The sequence below is a fragment of the Falco rusticolus genome, chromosome 8 (assembly GCF_015220075.1).
Source record: "Falco rusticolus isolate bFalRus1 chromosome 8, bFalRus1.pri, whole genome shotgun sequence".
Classification (NCBI taxonomy): Eukaryota; Metazoa; Chordata; class Aves; order Falconiformes; family Falconidae; genus Falco; species Falco rusticolus.
Genome location: NC_051194.1, coordinates 28563980 through 28578168, shown reverse-complemented (window position 1 = coordinate 28578168; position 14189 = coordinate 28563980). Strand labels below are relative to the sequence as shown.

The following is a 14189-nucleotide window of genomic DNA, read 5'->3' as shown; positions in this document are numbered from 1 at the left end:
GAAGCCCCAGGTCCGCCCCGCGGCGTGAGGCAGCCGCTCAGCGGGGCTGATGGCCGGGCGCTTGCTTCAGGGGAGCGCCCCCGACCCCCGCGACAGGGCAAACCGCTGGGCGGCAGCGCCCGGCGCCCCCCTCGGCCGGAGGCGCCCCGCCCCAACGGCCGCCCCCGCCGCCCCGCCCCGCGCGCCAGGCCCGGATGGAAGCGGCGCGGCGTGAGGCGTGACCCCTCCCTTCCCGGAAGCGCGGCGGCAGCGGCGGCAGGAGCGGCGGCAGCGGGGCCGGACGGGAGCCGCGAGGTGCCGAGCGTGAGGGAGGGGCGGGCAGCGGGTCTCGGCGCGGGCAGCGATGTGGCTCCGCCACCGCCCGGCCTCGCCGCTTCCGCCTCCCGCCGGGCGCCGGTGACCGTCACGCCTTCCTCCGCCCCGGCAGTATGAGCCCCGCCGCGCCGCCCAGCCAGCGCCGCGCTCCGGTACGTACCGCCCCGGGCCGGGGGTGGGGGGGGCCTTTGTTGTGCTGGGCCCTGCCCGGCGGGCGGGCGCGGGTCCCCTGCCCGAGGCAGCGGCCTGCGGGGCCCTTCCCTGTGGCGGCGGGCAGGCCGCGGGGCAGCGGCGGGCGGGGGCGAAGCCCCCTCGCCCGGGGAGCCGGCCCGGCGCGCACGCACCGCGGCGGGTTGTGGCGGGGGGCGCTTCCCCGTATGTCATCCGTACGTTGTGGCGGGCCCGCGCCGGGCTGCGGCAGGCGGTGGTGCCACACAGCCCGTCCCGCCCGTCTCCCCGCGCTGCCGCCTGCCCCGGGAAGGCCCCGGGGGGCTGGGGGGTGGCTCCCGGCCCCCCCGGCTCGGCGGGATGCTGCAGCAGCCCGGGAGTAGCGCTGGGGAGCTCGCGCTCGCTGCCTGCGCGCGGCGCGCACCATTTTATACGTGGTCAGGAAGTGGAGTTGGCCGAGGCTGGATTTCACCTGGTGATGTCATCTGCTGAGGGCTGCGTCACAGCAGGGCTGCTGGAGGGCAGAGGTAGTTGAGAGGGAGCATAAAGGACGGGAAAAAAGCAAAACAAAGGAAACGCGGGCGCTCTTGATGAGTTCGCGATGTTTTGTAAACTGCGGTATGCTAAAATCAACAGTTTATTTTAAAACGTAGCTTTATCTGGGGAAGATATTCTTAACTTGTTTTCTGAAGTGGTGTTAAAAGTTACAAGAATAGTATTATGAACAAAAAGCATTGTTTTAGCCTCCTGCCAGGAAGAACAACCTGTGAGACTTCAGCTGGGTCATTCCTTATTCTTATCAGTTCTGCAGAACGCGTTATTTTGATATCCCATATGGTTAGAAGAATTTGTGCCACAGTGATGCTGAAGCTGAGCCTTTTGTATGACTGCCAAGGCATTTTGTTTAACTGTTAAAAAAAAAAAAAAGGTTTAGTTCCTTTTTCTATTTTTACTAAAACGGGTGTTTTTTCTGGAAATAAAAATCCCTTTTCTAGAGGGGTCATTAGCAGTCACTGTCACTTCTGAAAATATTTTACCTGGCTTCTCTGTCTGTCTGAGCCTTCTGGGATGTGTGACTAGGGCAAACATAAATTTTTGCAAAGGATTTCCAGCGTGTGTCTACTGCATAACATTTTTCCCCTGCTCTGTAAGTGGCTATTTGCTCAGGAAAGGGAAAATAATTTTTAAACAATACGCCTTTTGTATATAAAGCTGCAAACATGGCAGGCTTTGATACATCACCAGAAACTACTTTTAACTCTCTTCTGGAAACCTGAGATTTTAAATATCCAGAAATATCCTTGGTGTTATATTGCCTTGAAACAGCTTTCTGCCAAACTTTCAACTTTGGTACGTTGCAGTCTGCTTTTAAACTGTCAGTGAAAATAAAGAATTACATTCTGAACCTGCATAGGCGTTGGAGCTACTTGTTGCTATTAAAAACTTGTCTATGCAATAGACAAATATAAAATGAATTTGAAAAGCCACCAAGTTTTTTCTGGCTTAATCACTGATTCCAACTGTGAATGCATATGGCTTACAGTTCTTGGATGTTCAGTTGAAATTAAAAATTATAAACCTGCTTTTTTTTCCTCTATATGATGTGCTTATCTGTTGAGTTTTGTGACTTTGAAAGCATCTAAACTTAAATTGACAGTAGAGATAATTAAATCATTTGTCACTAACAGCATAAGTTAGTGGAAAAGAAATACCTGAGGATGGTAATAGGCGGTGTAGTTAAGGTTTGTACATAGATCTCATTGACTTATCTTTTTATTCATTTTTCCTTGGTTTTCTGACTGTTTGTTGTTTTCTCACTAATTCATATACAGTCTCCACATCTGAACTGTATCTGTGCACTTATTTCTCCTTACGTCTTATGCTCTTGTAGAAATTATTGTAGTTAGACATTTCTCCTCTTGAATTTGTTTCTAGGTTCTACTCGGAAGTAGGCTTCTGTGTGTCTAGCATTACAAAACTACCCCATCCCATTTGTTTTGGCTTAGTGTTCCCCCCCACCCCCACCCCACTGATAAATGGATATATCTGGGTTTTTTTCTCACTGTTTTTGTGACAGGCTCATATGCTATTGTAGGTATTTCTGTCTCTGTAAAAAGCAGTCTACAGCATGCTGCCCATCCTGCTTCTTGTGTATTTAGTAAAACATAGTTAAGAGTAAGGAAATCCAGATGAGATTGTTCCACTCATTGAAAGCGCTAACCTGGTACTTGTAATCGTAAAATCCTCTGATCTTCAAAATCCTGTGTCCTGGATCAAAACATGAAGGCTTTGAAAAGTGGTGTGTTTTCCAGATTTTTTTTTTTTAGGTCTTCTTTCACTACTGATGTTAAGCACTTTGCCTTCGTGGGAGTCATAGTGAGTGCTTCCTTGACTGTCTCCATCAAATCAGCTAATATGCCACACAGTCAACTAATGATAAGGCAGCAAAACGATGTACTGATGATATATCAGCTTGCATGAATTACATTGTTTCAGAGGTCTGCTGGCACAGTGAAGCTGGACGGATGTGCAGCCCTCTCCACACTCTGCAGAGATCATCAGACCGAGGAGGAGCAGTTGGGTAGCCAAATGGGCTCAGTGTTTTGTCATCTATGTCCTGGTCCCTGCATCTTGGGGGTAAAATAAAGGCCCTTGTCTCAGTGGTTGTCCAGTGCTGGCTCTGGCACATCCCAGATGTGCTCTCCAAGAGGCTTTCATACCTTGACTCTTGATTCCCTTTCCTCTCTCTTGGGTGTCCTTCCTTGCTTTGATTTCTTGAGAAACTTTTCAGTTCATGTCTTTCTGATTTCTTCTTGTCCCACCCATATCAAAAGGAGTCTGATAGGAACTGTCCCTTCAGATGGAGGTAGGAAATTACCTCCTTCAGTTTGTGCTCAGTAGTTGGAGGAGAATTGTTGTGGCTGTGTGAGAGGTGGAGGTATTTTAATAGCGGTGATTTAGATGCTGTAGTGGTTACTGAGGGAAATGGTTGCTCGCCCTAGTTCAGCGGGCTTCTTTAGTGTGTATACTATGTTACAAGTTATATGTTGTTTTGCCTAAATGTTTCATTTTTTGGTATGTTGCAGCTATTCAATTTGTGTGGTAAGGCTACATTTTAGCAGGAGTATGTATGTTCGCTGTTGGAGTGAGCTTAAACGGAAAACCCTCTCAACTCTCTTCCATCTTACCCAAGTTCAATAGCTTTCTAATGTGGCTTTTGGTAACCTGTTTTAAAAATATTCTTTGTCAGCTGTGAAGGGGCTTTTTAATGTTCTTTACAAGGAATCACTTTGCAAGCATGTATGCATCTGCCAATCTTGTTGTGATCAGTGTTTGCACATAGCATTTAAGAAATGTAGTGGAAAGTGAGATACTCTTTCAGATGAGTCAGAAACTCATTGGCATGGAATAATCTAGAGAGCTCATATGTACAAATGCCCTGAATTAGATTACTTATCCTTGATGCTGCCTTGTATGTCCCATAAGCCATTTATAATTTGATTTTTGTGAAAAATACTACGCTTGCTGCTTTTTGTCGGCTACTTTTTCTTTCTGTGGAAATCATCAAAAACAAATGACAAACCAGATGTAATATGTTATTTCCAGAATTTGGCAGTTGCTTTAGTGAAAAAAGCTGGTTTCTTTTCCATGCTGCTGCTTCAGAGATTCAGGAAGGACTAAGTGATTTCAAAGTGGACTTCACATAAAGTTGACTGCTAGGAGAATGGGGAAAAGAATTTTTTTTTGTTCTCACCTCTGTAAAAGAAGCTGCTTTATGTACTTGGAACCTTCTTTAAGCATTAGAAATGTCTAGTGTTCTGTCCCTTGATTTCGTTGCTACATATATGGAAAGAGGCTGGTAGGTTTTGTGAGCACTTGCAGTATGCTAGTTTACTACTTGTGTGTCTGCGAAGGGCTTTTTTTGAGACATTTTTTTTTTGATTAAACATCAGATCTCGGCTCTATTTGTGAAATGTGATAAGTATGATTTGAAGCTCTAGTTTGATTGTAGTCTTGCTGTAGGATTACTTTGTAATAGACAGCTGCGTAGCCTTTATAATTAGAGGTACCTTACGAGTTGAGTAGTGAACAGTCTGTCAGTTCCATCCACCTTTGTTTCGGTGACATTTGCTCTTTGCACTATATTGTGACTTGACTTCTGAAGTGGTTCAAAGGTGAATTATCATTTGATGTGTAATTTAACTGGTGGCTTTATAGAAAGAAAAAACAGTTGTGTGCCAGGTAGAATGCAACAGAGTAGCTCTTGGCATAGGCAGTGCTGCTGCTGGTGGAGTAAATGTTTCCAGCTGTTGGGAAACTTCCAGAGTTCATGGGGTGGAACCTTTTATTGTTGTACCTGCCTCTGTTATGCAGTGGAGAGGATCACTGGGTGCAACTTGGGAGCCAAACTTTCTCTCAGCCTCCTTCCTGGTTGTTCCTTTAATTTTTATCCCCTCCCAAGAGCTCACTTACCAGTTGGTCAAGTCCCTTGCAAAATCAATTCATAAGTAGGGTTACAAATGGAGGTGAAGGGAATGGGGGGTGGGTGGGGGAAGTGGTGAGTTACACTTGATTTCTTTCAAATGGCTTGTTTTCTTGTTTATTAAATGTTTGGAAAATTAATTAGACTCTAAAAGGGCTTGAGGTTAACTATGTCAGCTGTTGCTTCCTGAAGAACTGAAATTACATGTAGGTGCAGAACTCATTCCTCTGGTGTCATAATTTCTAGTTCTGTTCCATGTTGACTTTTTTGGAAAACTACTTTCCCCAAAAGTTTTAATTTTCCTGGCTTTCTTTATTCATATTCAGTTTCTAGCTGATGGATCTGTTTTCTCCATCAGCGTGGCCTGTAACCTCTGAAGGACAGCTATTTTCAATATATGGAATTTGAGTAAAAAAATCACTGGTTTAAGTTGGAATAAAATCTCAATACAAGTCATTTGTTGCTTTGGGTGCTTAATGTATTAATCTAATGATTCAGATTAGTTAGCTAATAATTTCTTAGAATTCTTGAGAGGAGGCACTTGTTTACTGTCTGCAGCATGTAACACAATAGGGCTCTGAATTACTTAAACTGTAGACATTACCTCAGCAACAAAAGAGCACTCTTTAGTGGTAGTTTTTCTTAAATTTTAAAACAGATGCATTCCTTGTGAACTGAGTTTAATTTCAGTCACTTGTTTACTTATAATTTTACCTTCAGCAGTTTAGATCAGAACTGTTTTGTAATTTAGGTAAAGTGTTTAATGTAGTTCAGCTTCTGGGATGGGGCAGTATGTAATGAAAATATTAAACTTTAACTCCTTTTTATAAGTGTCAAATGTATCAGTGGTCACACTGATATTTACGTATCAAATTGAGTAACTGTTCTTGTAACAGGACAAAATACAGTCCTTCAAACAATGTTGTGACTGTGGTGTGTGTGAAATCAATTGCAGCAATTACTTGTGTACATCTGGATTTGTGCCTATTTTTAGGTGTTTTTTCACACATTTGGAAAGTTTTGCTTATGGTCTGTATGAACTCATTTAAAGACTTGAGTCATATTACTTCAGTTCTTGAAATGTTATACTAGAAACCAAATTGGGTGAAGCTTCTAGCTTCTTTGGGTAGTTTTAAGTTCATATACATTGCTGCACTGACGAAGTCAGTGTGATCATACATTCTACTCCTCTGAAACAACATACGCCAAACAGTGCCAGACCCAAGAGTATGAAATCTAGTTTTGATGTATTTTTTATCTTCCTGCGGAATATATCAAGGTAGATTTTGCTTGTTACTTATGTGCATATAATAAACTTTTAAAATACAAAATGGCAGCAGAAGGATATTTGTTGCGATGGGTGATATAATTTATAAGAAACTAAAACTATACAGAAGAAGTTTACATCAATACATTTTTGCAAGTTTTGCAAAATACACAGGGCAGGTCATTGATCTGAGGAAAAAGACAGACATTAAATAAATCTAGAAGACTTGAATTAATACTGTTACATCCCATGCGAGGCTTCTGATTAGAGGAGCTCCTGTCTGTCTTATGGCAAAAGATGCCTTATCAGTAATGTTATCCTAAAGTGTGTTTGTTGCCTTGTTTAAAAAAACAAACAACAAAACAAAAACAAAAAAGGGGAGGGTGAGGGAAGCATGATATATGTAGAAGTGGAAGAGAGGCAGTAGCCTGCTCAAAACCTGTATGTGGGAAACCTTGTATCCAGAGTTAGTTGCTATGAATAGTTATATTAATAAGATTATCAAGCAAAATAAACTTTTATTCTGTGGTCAGTAGTTTTTAGTATTTTTTCACAGGCCAGGCATCGTTTTTAACGATTTAAATGTCAGTTGTGTTTGGAAATGTGCCTTCCCCTTCAACTGTGAGACTCCGCTCACTGAGTGGTGAGAGGAAAAGTATATGGCAGTAGCATCATCAAATCTTTGACGCTGAGAAATTACAGTGTCAAAGCCTTCGTAGAGGTTTTCATAGTCACTTGTAAAGATGGTCTCATCACGTGGTGTTAGCTGACTTCTTGATTTCCTGATATTAAATTGCATTTCTTCCTTTTGTTTCTTCTTTTCTGTGAAAGTAATTTTCTGTAGCTGTGCTGCAGGCATTGCACTGTGCTGTGTTTAACGAGGCGGCCTCGTCAGGATGATTCACAGTGGGGTCATGTCTCATGTGGGCAGAGGCAAAAAGCAGCAGACTTGCTTCAGCTCTTGGTCTGCCTCGTTTGACAGCATTGAAGGTGAAACCAAATCTGTTTACTTGCCATAGCCAGTGGAGGCCTTTGCAAGCCTAGCTGTGCTAGGGCATCAGCAAAGCAAGGAGGGATGTTTGGTTTATTCAAGTATAGATGTCAGTGGACAATTGCCTGGGCCGGCTGCAGCCCGTGCAGCAGCTTTCTGGAGTCATGGTAATAAGACAGATGCTTGCAGTAGTAGTTCGTGGTGTGGTGGTTTGTGGTGTATGGTGCCAGCAAGAAAGAGACTCTTGAAGGCAGCTGAAGCAGCTTGTGAAAAGAGTTTGGTGTGATAGAACTTACTGCCTTTTATCAACCCCTGTTGCTTTTGTCAAACAAATCTGTGTAACCGTGCCCAGATTAGCCAGGCCACCCGACAGCCCTATGCCAGCCTGTTTGCCTTACTGTTGTTTTTAAACCTTAGTAAAACAGTCTGCCTTTAGAGGAACAAACTGGTGGCATAAGGAGTCTGGGCTGAGGAGGGGAAAAAATGGGATTGAACATCCTGTTCAACAAGGTGTGAGTAAGTTTTTACACATTCACGCCTTGGTAACTAGGGCTTTTTGTAAGGCTTCGTTCTTCCTATTGTTTTGAAAATAGTTTTAGGCCTCAGTTCTAACCATCAAAGAGTTTACACAGGTTTTGTCAAGTGAGCAGGTGACAAATTAACGTTCATGAGCAAGACAGTAGTAGAGGAGCCTGATGTGGATGGAGTAAGCTGCACTGTCCCCTGGTCCCTTTCCCTCTCACCCTGAGTAAGCAGTCCAGGATTGCAAATGGAGCAGTGAGTTCTGCAGTCTCAACTGCTGGAGAAACAGTGGGGCTTGGTGCTGCAAAGCAAGAAGTAGTTGTTGCTGAGTAGTCTTTCTTGTGAGGAATGAAATGGTTCCATGGAGATTGAAAGCAATAGAAATCTTTTTAATGATCAAACTAATTTTGGAGAAGTAACACTTGTGAGGAAAAAAATGTGAATACTACTTTTGGTCTCAGGACTTAGTGTTTCTAATCCATAATTTTCAAAGTTTATGGCTGCTGAGTTTGCTCAACCTCTCTGTCTAGAGAGTTAAGACATACTTCAAGTTCTTTAGTCTTGAGCAAGTAAGACTGTGCTGTAAGTGGGAAAAGTCAGAAACTGCAGAGGTTTGAATTTATTTTGTTATGGAAAAAGGGATCTTAAACATATTATTTTGAAATTGTTCTTAAGTCCAAAAGTATAAGCAAAACAATATCTGGATGTTTTAAAAACAATAGAGTAGGAGAAATGGTGTACTTGTCTTTGAACTTAAGAAACTGGTCTTTATTGGACTGAAGTTGGGAGTGGACTCAAGGATTCTTTTGTATCCCTGTGATTCTATGAACTTTTAGGATTTTCGTTTTTACATCTGTGGGTGTGAACCTGTTTAGCTGCAGTCTAAGACTGAGATGTCAAGTTTTGCTTGCCTTGATGGCTTTCGTCAGGTCTTCATCTAGCTATGCTTTCAGAGATTCCTGCTTCATGTTCACCAAAGCAAGTGAATATGCAGCTCTACCTCTTGACGTACCTGTCTTTCCTTGGATGTTGTCTAATCAGCTCTTGTGGATGAAATTTAATACCCAGTTCACTGAAATTAGTTTAGTTTCAAGACTATTTGGGTGAACTAGCATTGAATGCATTTAGTCCTGGCAGAATTGAGTTTTGCGGTTTGGAAATTGCGTAGGGTTTTTTTTTTCTCAATCTCCTAGCTTGTAAGCACCAATCTTTTCTTGCACGAAGTATTAATACTCTTTGTGACTGGTTTGGTATGAGGCATAAAACAGGCCTGAGTGAGCTGTGCTTCTCTGTTTCCATGAAGGTGCAGCTGTGTGCACAAATGTATCCACATTTTGCCATTATAGGTAACAAGGTAACAAATGGATGATCAAATCCCCCACCTGGTAACATCTGTGAGTATGAGCTTTTGGCTGCTGAAAGCAGTTGTACCATTTCAGTGTGAATTTGCCAGGTGATAACAATCTGCAGAGGTTAATAAGGACAGCATCATGCTGCGGTTGCTCCATACAACTTCTCTGCAGCAAAGGAAAGCACTTGTCTCCAGAGAGTATAGTCTACTGCTTTTCACAAACCTTATGAATTTAAAGAGAAAATCAAAACGGAACACACCAAACTCTAAATCTGCTGGGGAAAGATATTTTTTTGTTACAGTTGAAGTCAACTTTCTGTTGGCTGATATGGATATTTGTTTGATGTGCAAAAACAAAAGCCAAGATTAGCATTTTCAATTTGGTGAACTCTTGATTGTGTGTAACTGAAGTATTTAGGGAAGAAGTGTCTTCATTTAATATACTTTCATATGCCAGTGATTTGTTTGAGTAAGAGTAATGGAGTGAAACTAAAGAGGGGAAAAGATCACTTTGGCTGTATACCAGGAAAAAAACCCTACAGCAAAAGATTATTCAAATAGAATATCTTTCCAAAAGGAATTGTGGTGGCAATACCCATCTTTTGGGTCCCATAAAACTAGACTGGACAATGAAATTGAAATACGCTGTAAGAAATCTTGCATTTCTTCTGAAGGGAAATGTGTAGGTGACTCTTGTAGGGAATCATCTAGGTTATCTAATAAGGAGCACGATGGGCTTCCTATATTACAGAACAATAATGCGAGGATAGTGCTGAGGGATTTTTATTAATAAGCTCGGCTGATGTAAACCAGTTACAGTTCAGGCTCTGCTGGGCACTAAGTTTTCTCTCAGCTGAGGTGAAATTCAATTTATTTTTCAAAGGCTTAGGTTTGGAAAGAAAAATCAGAGAAAAACCTGAAAAGTACATCTACTCAGCTTTACAGTTGTTACAACTAATAGTATAATCTTGCTGATTGAGTTGCTGACTTCAGTGTTATCAGTTATAGCTACATCACCATCCTCCTGAAAAGGTGGGTGTTTCACATGTGTTGGGCTTTGCCTTACTTGGGCTCTTCTGCTGGAGCCACCTCGAGGATGTGCTTTTAAATTCTGGAGTCTTAGCTGCAGCTATTTTGAGATGGCTCTGACCCCAGCTGCCTGCCCCTGTCTCTGCTGGAGTGTATGTCCCTGGAACAGGGGTGATGGGGGATGTATACATAGTTTCTCAGCTGTCACAGTCCAGGGTAGTATTTTTTTCTTGCTGGGGAGAGGGTTATGAGTTGGCTCATGGTGTGGGTGCTGAAGTGTGTGTGTTTCTCCTGGCTGGGCGGTAGCTTCCAGCAGATCTGGGGGATGGCAAGGGTGAGAGCGTGAAGCATGAAGGAACAGCCAGAGCTTATGATTTAAGCCCCAAAGCTGCTTTAGGTTTGTGTAAACTTGGTTGCTGTTGTGTGGTTCCAGAGCAAACGTGTACTTAAATAAGCATTTCTTAATACTGTGTTCTAAAAAACACCCAAACCCTTCCTTTTAACTGTTGCAGACCCTTTGCTGCTTCTTTAAGCGTCATGGGGTTTCCCTGTGCATAGCCCAGCTGCTGTTCCCTTCTGTTTGCCCTGGAAAGGCAGCATTTTGTATGTTGGAAGTACTACAAATAATGTAAAATGTAGTATGTCCTTAACCTGTAGGTTTTCTAACGTAGGAGAGGTAGATATGGCTGCAGTTGTTTAAGTATTAATACTGTCCACTCAAATGTTGCAGTGATAGATAGGGATTAAAATCAGTAAATACTAAACACTGTATTTAAATTTTCTAGATATATCTTGAGTCTGTTTTCAGAGAAGCAAATGATGATATACTGAACAAATTGGAAAACTGGCTAAGCTTAATAGACCTTTCAAATGTCTGTTAATGTGTTGTGTATCATCTAGCAGAAAACTTAGTTTAATAGTTACCTATATAGGAAATATGCAGCAATTCTTTCAAAAAGATCAATTGTGAAGAGATGCAGATCCTGCAAATTAAGAAAACAATCCTACCTTTTAGAAAGTTCAGACTTTTTTCTACTTACTAGTAGAAATCTTACGCATTTTACCAAGCATAATTGGCTTACAAGACAAAATCTTAAACAGAAGAAGATGGTAAAAAAACATCCAGTTGAAGAGAGAAATTTTAAGTAGGAGATTCAGTGAGGAAGGTAATGTCTCTTCTGTGGATTTGAGCAGCATTCAAGCCATAGGAGTTTCATGCTATTGGATAAGCATGACCAGCGATGATGGGTGGCTGTTACACAGATCTTCCGTGACCAAGGAGAAAGGGGCATGGCTTTCCTGGCTCTCAGACAGTTTGGCCTTCCTAAATTGATGCTACCTACAACTGTGTGTCACCTGGAACATTGCTTCAGATGGGGTGGATGCAAAAATAACTGTCTTAGGCCTTAAAATGTCTTTCACTTCAGACTTAATTATTTTGGTTTGTTTGTTTTCCTCCATCTTCAGCTTCATAAATGTGTTATTCTCACTTACCCAAAAGTGATTTGTCTCAGTAATTTAGAAACCCAAACTGATTCCTTGAATAAAAAACAATGATATGTAGTATTATGTATAATACTTATTACATAGTTTTATATAAGTAATACGTACTTTATTCACTGGTGATCATTTAATGAGAGGAATGAAATCACTGGCTCTAACTAGAGATGTTTATATTGAGCAGGTTTTTGGAGGCTAATTTTGAGTGGTAGACCTATTCACTTTAGATTTATATATTTTTTTAAAACCCAGAGTTTTGGCTGTAGATTTAGACAAACTATATTTAGTTTCTGAATTACGTATTTACTAGGAATATAAAGTTGGCAGAACAGGGTGTTATTTGCCAGTCAGCATTTGGAAAGTGATCTTTTATTTCAGCCAGTGATGAAATATCGATACTTCAGAGGAAAAAAAGTTGATTCATAACAGCTTTGCATTTCTTGAAGTGTTCAGCCCTGTTCAGGACAAGACTGTCACCATTCAAATGGAATATGACATGCATGTGGGATTTGTTGGTCTGGGCATTTGTTAGGCTTTCCTTAGAGACAGCTAAATAGTATTATCGTTCACTCTTACTAAGTTTCTTTTACATTAACTATTAAATGCTTGAAGTGGTTTGTTGGATAGAGATGTTTGATGTTTCAGCCAGGACAGGCTCTGTACTCTCTTTCTGGGGCATTGTGGAAACTGTGCTGTCATGGTTTGAAAGTGCACCGTGACGTTACTGTTAAATGTTGCTTTGTCATTCAGGTTCTGGACAGGATGCGAGAAGTCTGCACCGCACCAGGCTCCTGTTTAGTTTATAGCGTTTGATGAGGTGTTGGAAGACCTATCATGTGCCAGAATATGGACAACCTGGGAGGGAAAAACTGATCCTGGAGGTTCAAGCCACAGGAAGAAGGGATAGAAGAGGGTCAGCAGGAACTGATCATCCAGTTCACAATGTTCTGTCTTGCTCTTGAGGGGGTCACTGATTTGCTTGGTGAACTGATCTGTGGGTTAGGTTCTGGCAGGCTGGATTTGACTTGCAGGGTGTGTTGTATACCCTGCAGAAGACCATTCATTTAGCCATTCCTGCCAGTAATTTGTTGACTGTAATACCTTACTGAAATACAAAGATAAAACATGGCTGTGGTCACTGGCTAACATGCACACCTGCTTATATGCACCTGTTACATTATTATTACTCTGAAAGAACTGTTACGATATAGTTGTTACACCAAGCTTCTGCTCTTAGATGTGAAAACTGGCAAAAGATCATACTAACACTTCGGGTGATTCTTCAAATAGGTTTATGGAGTGTTTTGCAGGTTTATTATTGGGGGAGTAGAAAATGCTGTTTGTGTGTTCATATGCATATGGTACTACTTTAATGAGCTAGCTATTTTTTCAGTGAAAAAGTTGAGGTGATTCCAACACAAGATGTAAGAGACTGGGAATATGTCCTTGTCTAGCTCTAAGAGGTTGAAAAGTATCTAGAATAATGTTGTCAAACATTCGGTTTCTGGGAAGGGAAACAATATGATGAAATTCACATGTTACATTGATGTGTGAAGTAGCTTTGAATATTAAGATATCTTAAAGTTAAGAAAATAGAGAGCTGATACAGCTTTTGATGAAATTCAGTGTAAATACGTTTTATGGGGGCTAGCCCATGCTTTCTTTACAGTCTATCTGCAGGTAGTGGTAATCAACTTCAGATGGCTTGAAGTTTACCACAAGTATTTGTTTGACTAGGAGAGTACTTCAGTTGATTCCTAAATGTACTTAACATTAATTTTTTTTTTTTTTTTTTATCTCTGCCTCTTGCCCATTACTGCTCTGCAAGTAGCACTCAACTCTGTGAAGATCCTGATTTAAGAGAGACTGGTCTGTTTGGCAGAGTGATTAGCAGGTGAAACCAGTGTGTTCCTTAAGAGATCTGTAGAAGTAGTGATAAGCTCATCATGTTTGGAGTCTGGGAGTACTGGTTAGGTAAAATACCTTTGAGCTTTTCTTCTGTCTTTTGAAGTAAGACAATGAAAGCAAACTTGCAGAGAGTAAAATCATCACTGACTGCTGCACCACATTCAGTATGGGTATTTCACTTCATTAAAAGAATCAAACAAACAACAAAGGTACTTAACACCCTTTAAAAATAATCTCATTTCCCTTTTGAAAGCCAGAAACTTCTTTTGCCTCATCCATTAAAACTTGTTTTACTGTTCTCAGTGCATGTTTCCTCTGATGGTCAGTGACTTCTGCCTGGCAAAGTGGCCACACTGACTGGTTTGTTAAGCCATGTCCAGACAGGTATGGCTGTGCCTGAAAACTCTGAGGTGTTGCAGGATAATGTTCCATCACCTCTGCTGCTTTGTTCATGATAGCCTGTGGAGGAATAAATGCAGGTTCTAGCATGAAAATCGTCCCTCTAAGTTATTTTGTCCTGCAGATAACAGGCCTGTCTTCCTGCTTTTGATTTAATTCTGCCCAGTCATTCTCAGACTGGTTTTGTGAACTGCAGCTCCCTCTGTTCCCAACCATTTGATCTAATAGGCTGTGGTGAGGGTTTGGTGCTTGAAAA

At 41.8% G+C, this 14189-nt stretch overlaps 1 protein-coding gene across 1 annotated transcript in view; it reads left to right on the top strand.

Moving 5' to 3' along the window:
* The first annotated feature begins 229 nt into the window (after positions 1-229).
* Positions 230-14189, top strand: part of SPOPL (speckle type BTB/POZ protein like) — a 37565-nt gene continuing 23605 nt past the window's right edge. Inside the window, exon 1 of the mRNA XM_037397165.1 lies at positions 230-467. The gene's annotated coding sequence lies outside the window, so the exon portion shown is untranslated. The remainder of the gene's footprint in view (positions 468-14189) is intronic.